The sequence below is a fragment of the Drosophila willistoni genome, unplaced genomic scaffold (genome assembly GCF_018902025.1).
Source record: "Drosophila willistoni isolate 14030-0811.24 unplaced genomic scaffold, UCI_dwil_1.1 Seg208, whole genome shotgun sequence".
NCBI lineage: Eukaryota > Metazoa > Arthropoda > Insecta > Diptera > Drosophilidae > Drosophila > Drosophila willistoni.
This window is the reverse complement of record NW_025814174.1, coordinates 92,379-101,937: the sequence shown is the minus strand read 5'-3', so window position 1 is coordinate 101,937 and position 9,559 is coordinate 92,379. Positions and strand designations below refer to the sequence as shown.

The 9,559-nt window shown below is 37.3% G+C and overlaps 1 pseudogene; it reads left to right on the top strand.

Annotated features, from left to right (window-relative positions):
- Positions 1–127: 127 nt before the first annotated feature.
- Positions 128–9,559, top strand: part of LOC124461100 — a 27,918-nt pseudogene continuing 18,486 nt past the window's right edge.

Sequence of the window (9,559 nt, the reverse complement as noted above, 5' to 3'; positions counted from 1 at the left end):
CAAGGTCGTAAACAATTTTTATAGTCAGTCAATAAAATCGTCATAGCGAATTTGTCAGTAACGTCACAAAGTTGAAGTGCGCCAATTTCAATCATTTAGTTGTCAACTGTCAATCCGTGTGGGGGCAATGGATAATCGCACGGCCAAGCTCATATTGGACGAACATCGTCCGGGCCAAACGGTGGACAACAATGCAGCAGTAGCGGCGAATAGAACCGGAGAAGCCACTGTTCAGTTGGTTAGCAATTCATTCGTTATAGACATTGTGGAACGCATCAATGAATTGTATCACTTTAAGAATTTCATTTTCTACATTTCGGAGAGATTGGACTTACAGAATGAAAACTCACTCGATTTCTTTCGTGAATTTTGTATACATTTTCCGCTGGCACCGAATTTAATATTCACCCGAAACTATCATGCCTCAATGCCCATGGTAGAGCTAATAAGTACACCCTCATTGGTTATGATCTATACAACGGAACGTGATGATCCCATTATGGAATTAGCTGCCCAGAAATTACGAGGAATACGCTGGCTGAAAACCCTTTTCATATTGTTTCCAAAACTCAGCACTGCCGAGTTTTATGTGGACTTTGATGCCCTAACACAATTCTCTAAGAATATTAACAATACTTTTGATTGGGTTTGGAGCAAACAATTTTAAATACTGTACTGATTACACTACAGAACAATGTCTATCTATTGGAACCATACCCCACACCATCAATAGTAAATAAGACAGACTCCTGGAAGGCAGATGAATTTTTCTACAAAGTATAGTAGGGATATGAAGGAATATGTGCTAAAGACACCAATACTCTATGATTTGCCACGGGTATTCAAGTCGGATAGGCCAACAAACAGTTATGAGGATAATTATGAGGATAATGGGATTTCTTAAGTTCGTAAATGCTCGCATTCTGGACACAAGCGGAAATATGTCAATGTCTTTGAATTTACCCAATCTATTGGAATTGGTAGCTCATGGTGTGTATGAGACATTGATACATTCATTCACGGACATGGTTGGCAACTATTCGGTTAGCTATAGCTATCCCATTGGCATAAATGACTGGTGTATCATGGTCCCATATCGCAATCAATCACCGGCTGAAGCTTATATACGTGAAGCATTGGAAAATAGCGCCTGGATATTACTATTACTCTCGGTTCTTTATATAACCATTGCCATTTGGTGGTGTTCACCCATACGTCCGCGAGATTTTAGTGCTGCATTTCTTCAGTCCATATGCACTGTGACCTATAGTGCTCCTATTTATATTATTAAGACGCCGACACATCGAATACGCTATCTGTATATTGTACTCTTTGCCATGGGTCTCATCTCGTCTAATATGTATATTTCAAAGATGACCAGCTATTTTACATCGTCTCCACCACAACGACAAGTTAATACGGTTCAGGACAATAATCGAGGCAAATTTAAGAATATTAGTTATGACTTATGAGAATGATCACATTAGGAGTCTACGCAATCAGTTTCTTAAACAACTTAAGGTAGTGGATAAAATATATTGGATCACTATCGTGATCCGCTGAATATCAGTTATGGTTATGCTGTGACTAGTGATCGTTGTCGCTTTCTCGATATGCAGCAGAAACATTTGCGAAAACCAATTTTTCGTCTCACGGACATTTGTTCGGGACACTTCTATCTATCTTTCCCGTGCATCTTGACTCGCATTTGCAATCGCCGCTGCAGGGCTATATTATGTAGGAATTTGTCTATTTAATATATTTATTTGTAGTATTTAAGTTTATTTTAATGTAAAACTATTTATTTGATTATTTAATTAGATTTAGTTGGAAATTAGTCGTCTTTGCTGCTTCGCGTCGTTTCGTCTTTCGTCTTTTTTGCAACCGCTTTCGCTCGTCTCTTCGGTTCGACTGCCCGTCTTTCGCTCGTCTTTAGCTCAATTCGCCCGCTCAGCAGAGTTGCCAGACCAATCCCACAACTCGGCCATCCTAGTATGCATTCGCCTCGAATGCATCCTGGTCGTCTATGTCACAGGGAACCCACGGCTTCATATAGGCAGCGCAAGTCGTAGTTCGCCTAGGACCATCGTTGAACAATGTATCTTTGACCACGTCGTATGTATCTCTGGCCTTTACCATGGTAATGCGGGTACTGGACCTAAATATTTGGGCTTCAGCTTCAAACCTCCTCCAAGTTGGGTTCTTTTAATAGCTACCAGATCACCGACTTTGTATATGGAAGCAGGTCTGCGACGTAAGTTGTAGGTCTTCTTATTTTCTTCTTGCATACGAAGGATCTGCTGCTTCGCTATATTCCGTAGATCATCTCTGTTGTCGTTAAAAAATCTGAATCATCTCATCGTGTATTATTTCTTTCAGCTTAAGGTCGTCTTTTGTTGCATCTTTTGTACCAATCAGTAGTTCGAACGGCGTTGAATGTTGTGCTTCTGCTGTACGTTGAGTTAATCGTTGTTGTACTTTGCGACAAACTTATACCATTTTGCTAGGGTCCTCTATAGAAAATCTTTGACATCACGGATATAATAACAGCGTTAAGGCGTTCGACTTGTCCGTTCGCTTGTGGAAGACCAGTCGTTAACTGCGTGAAGTTCGATATTTTCTGCCTTGCAATACTCTTTAAACTCGTCAGAAGTAAACGCAGAACCTCTGTCAGAAATAATTTGAACTGGATTTCCAAAAATTAAACTTTGTTGTTGTAGTCTTGTGATTACTTCCTTCGTAGATGTCGTTTTCGTCGGGTGCAACCAGCAAAATTTTGTAAAGCCATCGATAACTGCAAGAATGTGCTTATACTGCTTGTGAGTTGACTCTAAGGGTCCAAGAAAATCGATGTGGAACGTCTGAAAAGGCAGTTTCTTCTTTCGGCAGTGGATGCAGTTCTCCTTCTTTTTTACCAAGCTTTCGATTAAGTGTTAGGCATGGAATGCAGCATCTTATTTGGTGTTGTATTTTCTCATCTAATTTTGGGATATAGTACTCCTTTGCAATTATTTCCTTCGTCTTTTTCACAGAAAAGTGACCTCTTTCGTGAGCATGCTTAATAATTTCCCGTTGCAGAGTAGAGGAACTACAATTAGTTCTTCATCATCAACCAACTTATAAAGTATGCCAGCTTTCATAAAATAGTTGTTATGAGAAGTTTTCTGAGCAAGGATATCGATTATGGCCTTCAATTGGTCGTCTTGTGCTTGGGCATTCTTTAATTTACTGTGTATGTAATCTTCTGTTATAATCATAACGGGGTAGCGACTAAGCGCATCCGCATGACGTATACGATTTCCTGCACGGTGCTCAACATCAAAATCAAATTCTTGGATCTCAAGAATCCATCGTGCGACTCTAGTGCACACATCTTTTTATGCATCGTCTTTGCAAACGCATTACAATCGCTTATAACTATAAAATGCATACCTAGAAGGTAAACTCGGAACTTACGAAATGCTTCAACTACCGCCAAAATCTCTAATTCGTAGCTAGTGAATTTTCTTTCCGCTTCAGTCGTCTTTTTGCTCATGTAGTATACAGGGTGCAATTCTTTATCATCGGTAACTTTTGTAATAAATTGCTCCGAAGCCATCAATCGATGCGTCTGTATGTACTTCTGTTTCAAACTTGGGGTTAAATATTTGCAGAACAGGTTTCTGTGTTATCAATTTTTTTAGCAAATTAAAAAGATTTTATCTGACTCTCATTGAATCTAAAATTTGCATCGTTTTTTTAATAAATCAGTAAGAGGGCTTGGCTATAATCGAAAAATCTGCAATGAACTTGCGAAAATAACCAACCAGGCCAAGAAAACTTTGGAGCTGCTTTTGATTCATCGGCATAGGAAATTTGTTTACAGCTTTGGTCTTTGCGTCTGAGATACATATCTTCTGATTCTTTATAGTATGCCCCAAAAATTCTATTTCTCTCTTCAAAAAGCAACATTTCTTTAAGTTAATGACTAAACCATATTCTTCACATCGCTTCAAAACATTCTCAGATTGGAGACGGCTTCCTCTTCAGTTTTACCAGGGATTATAATGTCGTCGACGTATGGGATAGCCGTACCAGCACGGGTTAAATCACGAAAAATGGCATTAACGTGTCTCTGAAATACCCCAGGGGAGTTCGTCAATCCAAAAGGAACTTTTAAAAACTGGTACTGTCCGTTGTGTGTAACGAACAGGTGAATCTTCGACTCTCTTTTTCAACATCTACATGGAAAATCCATTCTTTAAATCGATTGTGCTGAAAACCGTTGCTCCTTGTAGCCGATCCAATTGATCTTCAATCAGGGTAATGGAAAATGGTCTTTTACTATTACCTTGTTTATTCTTCTGTAGTCAATGCACAGACGTGGAGTGCCATCGCGTTTTTTTTACTAATACGACCGGACTCTGAATTCAGACTCGGAGCAAAAGCGAATCTGCGTGGTCTCGAATAAATTGGACTATCGTCTTTTAAAACAATACGCATTTCAACATTTGTCAATTTTAAATTTTCCGGCTTATAGTTTTTGATAAGTTCGTTCACTTCGCACTTTGTACTTTTCGATGCATTTGAGTCAATGTCAATTCGTCGTTTTTCGACCTTTATTCTCATTACCGAACTTAATTCCGTTTCATCATTATATTTCCCGATTTGTACGCCATCGCGATTGATTTTTATTTCGCTTGCTTACAAAAGTCTTCTCCCAAAATCACTTCATGATCTAGGAATTCAGATGATACCACTAAAAAAACCAAATCAAACTGTTCTTGGCTTACGAAAAGCCTTCCCGTAAACGAACGATAGGTACCACTCTCTTTTTATCTCCGAAACCGTATAGAACTTTATCAACTTTAGCGAGCTTAGGTTTTTTCAAACGATTATAAATTGTTTCCGTTACGATATTATATTTTGCTACCAGTATCAAGCAAGGCTATACACTTTTCATTGTTGATTGATACTTCTTTACACATAAACAAATGATCAGCTGATATTTTATTAGTATTACGAACATCTGTGCTATTTTCAGGCTTTTTATTTGGACAGTCTTTTGCTATGTGACCAAAATTATCGCAACCAAAAACACTTTCTTCCTTTACTCTTATTGTCACAATTCTCAGATATATGTCCTTTTTGCCCACAGTTATAGCATTTTACACCACTTTCTTTATTTTCGTATTTCATTACACTTTCTTTTTTGATTTGAACGTTCTTAGACTCACTTTTTTGATTACTTGACTTTTCCCGCATTTTTTCATAACATTTTATTTTCTCTTTAAACTCTTTTAGGTTATTCATTGTACAATATTGCTTTGTTCATACTCAAGTCATTAATTCCGTCAATTACATACTGCATAAGAGCACTGTTCTCTATATTACCCCGTGATGCCATCTCTTTCATTTTCAACAAATATTCTTGAACACTTTCACTTTTCTTTATTTTCCGTTCTGACAATTGTTTATGTAACTCCGCGCTATTTATTACTGTTTTAAATTCATTTAAAAGTGATTCTTTCAATGTCGACCAATTTTAATTCCGCGTTCACTCAGAATAAACATTTTAGCAAGTCTTTTAATAGCTCTTTTAGCAAAAACAAATTTTTGTAAACTATCCATTGCATCAAGTCAGCCATGTCTTCGAAATCCTCAATCCATACTTCAACTGATAAATTTTCATCGCCATGGAAAGGTCGTAAAGAGTCTTCAACGTCCCGAAAACTCAAAGCGAACCTCGGTGGTGGCATGTTGACATTCACTGCACCTTGCGTATCAATATTGTTGGCCACGACTGTAGAGTTTGCCCTATTCGTTTTTGTTTCGCATATTTTCGTTGTTGCAGCTGTTCTAAAATTCGTTTCGTCGCTCACTACTGACAACATTTCGTCTTCGTCTTGTCCATCTCTTTCGCACTCATCGTCGTCATCTTCGTTTTGATCATTCTCTGTGTCAAGGTCAGCTAGCAAATTTACAGCTTGCAAATTGCGAAATAAATGGGAAGTTAGATAAACCCAACGTTACAAATAATCACTAAATCGTTATTTGTTAAATTCTTTTCCACATAAGACACTTTACTTTTATATAAATCGCTGTTGCAATCAAAATCAAACCCTTCAAACTTTCTTAGTCTTTGGCGATTTACACGATCGCCTTCTTCTTCGTATATAACTGTGAAACAATGTAATATTAGATTTCTTTTCAGTTTTCAGTGCCTCTTGCACATTCACAAAGTCTTCAAGTTTGCTCATAGTTCTTTCTCTTACGCACACACACTAATATTGTACATACAAATATGTATATATATATATACGTCGTTTGCCACGTCACCAGATAACTGTGGTATTCAAACACTTTCGCGTCGTTCGTTGAAAACTTTTTCACCGTTTCTTTGCCGCTTTTTCGTCGTTAGCCGCCAATTTTTCGTCGTTTGATGCTAATTCTTATTCGTTTTCGCGCTGTTTTTTTTTCTGGTCGTTTGATTCCACTGTTGCGTCGTTTTGTGTATGTTTGTCTCTTTCTCACTCACTGATCTTACTTTTTTACTTCTTTATAAGTTGAGCCATGCCTTCTTTGTAGGTTGAGTCATGCCTATTTTGTAGGTTGAGCCACGCCTATTTTGTAGGTTGAGCCCCATATTTGTAGGAATTTGTCCTATTTAATATATTTATTTGTAGTATTTAAGTTTATTTTAATGTAAAACTATTTATTTGATTATTTTAATTAGATTTAGTTGGAAATTAGTCGTCTTTGCTGCTTCGCGTCGTTTCGTCTTTCGTCTTTTTGCAACCGCTTTCGCTCGTCTCTTCGGTTCGACTGCCCGTCTTTCGCTCGTCTTTAGCTCAATTCGCCCCGCTCAGCAGAGTTGCCAGACCCAATCCCACAATTATGATAGCCCAACAAGATGGACTTATGCAACACTGGAAACGGGAAGCATTTTGGGAGGCCATTCATCTGGATAAAATCCACGTGGCCATTGTTAGCGAAGAACCAAGACCCTTGGCTTGAATTTTTTTTCAAGCATGATTCACGTTTGGTGTTTGGGTTGTGTTTTGGCCGGTTTAGCATTTGCAGCGGAAATGAAATGGTATCAATATTTTATTTTCAACCCGCATGGGTGTCATATTCGAACATCTTTAAGAAAATTACACAAAAAGCTCAGCAAATAAGAAAAAGTTGTAGATCACAAAACAATGAAATAAATATATGCATACATACATAATTTTTTATTGGTTGGGGAATGTTTTGACGACATTTTAAAAAATATTTAAAAACGGAGAGGGTTACTAGAATTATGTATGTTTTCTTTATTCAATGAAAAATAAATGAAAGAAAAAATGGCCGCCGATGAAAATTGAAAATACAATTTGTTGGTATTTTTTTGTAGTTTAATGTAAAAAATATCAAAGAAGCTAACATTGGCTATGCCGAAGTTTATATACCCTTGCAGTCTTCGGCAATAATAATTTTACATGTTTAAAATTTGTTTTCTGCAACTCAATTCGCCAATACAAACAAAACAATTTTACTCTTTATACTATACAATTTGTTCTTCTTCTTCCCGCATTCCCAAAGCATAGCAACGCACGCATACACATACAGTTTATGTAGCGTTGCGTCTGTGTGTGTATGCATGTACTATGTTGATGACGAAAGACGTAGTAGACAGCAAGCAGCGCTGCCGGCAGAGCTTGGAGCCGATTATTATATTGACTGTAACTTGTGTTATATTCATCCGATGAGATTCAAATTGTGGGATCTGGGGTTTTATATCCAATATTATCACATATGTAAATTTCATAGCGATACTCCAATTTTTATGAAAATGTTTCTTCTAGAGCTATATGATATAGTGGTCCGATCCTGATAATACTTGATCTGCTCCAGATAATAAAAAGCACAGAAAAAAATTTCAGCCCAATAGCTCTTAAGAGGGCTGAGTAAAACGCACACGCACGGACGGACAGACGGACATGGCTATATCGACTCAGCTTCTCATGCTGATCAAGAATATATATACTTTATGGGGTCGGAAACGTCTCCTTCTGTGCGTTACAAACATCTGACCAATTTTATAATACCCTCTGCAAGGGTATAAATATCAAAGAAGCTAACAGTCCTCGACCATAATATTTCGCTTTATCTGCAACTCAATTCATCAAATGCATTGACAAAACGTTTCAAATATCACTCTGTCGCTTTTCAATTCGCTATACCAGAAATTTTTTCTTCTTCTTCATCCCGTATGATTGGCACGCACCCACAAACAGTTAGTGCTCTCTGTATGTGTGTATGTGTGTGAGCTCAGCTGCTTAGTGTTGAGAGAAAAAATTATATCGATAACAATTGAGCTGCCAGTGCTAAAAAAAAGTGTCAGTAGTGTTGTAAGTGACTTTTAAGTTTACTGTCTTGTCAACACTTACAATTCCAATGGCATTTACTTATATACATACATCTAGTTGGCTTTGACAGACAGAAGCATATAAATAGAGCAACCTGAAGGGCTAGAGTTCATTCTATTTTGTTAAGTCGTTGCGATAGAATCAAATTTATTCCTTAATTTTTGTCCTCAATTTAAATTTAAACCACTTTATTCCCTATTCGTCCACATTAAAGTTTTAAAGTGCATAATTCTATCTGAGGTTCACGTTCCAACAGCGCTTAGGCCTTTTAGGAGATGTGATTGACACCGACGTTGGGAGAGTATCGTTCAAAGCATTTTCCTTATTCATTGTATTTCCGAACTTCCAACAATTTATCCAATAAACATAGCCATACTTCTAAGTCAGTAAGGTTTTTGGCTTTTCTGCTTCACGTCGTTTTCAGTGGATAGCCAGTTGTCTACTCGATCCCATAATTGCAAGATGCATCATTTTAAACGCAGCGTAAATACTGAATTTATGTTTTAGGTCCGAACCATTTTCTGTTGACTGTTGCTTATTGCCATGGTAAAACCATAAACAAATTAGTTTTAATGACGCCAATTTCGACGGTGTTGTTGATGCTTCTGGTGATTCTGTACCGATTCTGATTCTGTTTTTTCACCTTTGCATTTGAGTGCATGAGTGTTTCCCTCGTTAGAACATAAAGAGACCTCAAGTTCATAGTTAGAACGTTAACGTTAGTATTTTATTAAAAAAAGTCGTCGAAACGAGCCAAAGAATCAATATAGAAATTAATAACCATTTGCGAACTTTTTACATTGGACACCCTTGCTCGACATTGTAACTGCCGTCTTTATGCCACGATAAGCCAACTAGTTTGTTGCTACTGCTACGTGCCGAAAAATAGATCTTAATTTCAAAAACGAGTCCGTTAATCCATTGGGATATTTCTCCTCCTTTTTTGTTTTTCATCGTGCATGGCTATGCAGTAAGGCATTTAACTTCGCTGCCACACCATTTAAAGCTAATCGACAGTTTTAGCAAGATATGACATTGGTATTAAAGATTTACATTTTCTTTCTATTTAAGGACTCTGCCGTCTCTGAGGTTTGGTAAAGTCTTACTTCCTTTCTTTACTTTTTCCTTATTCATTATAATTCCATTAAATCAAAAATGTATCAAAAACC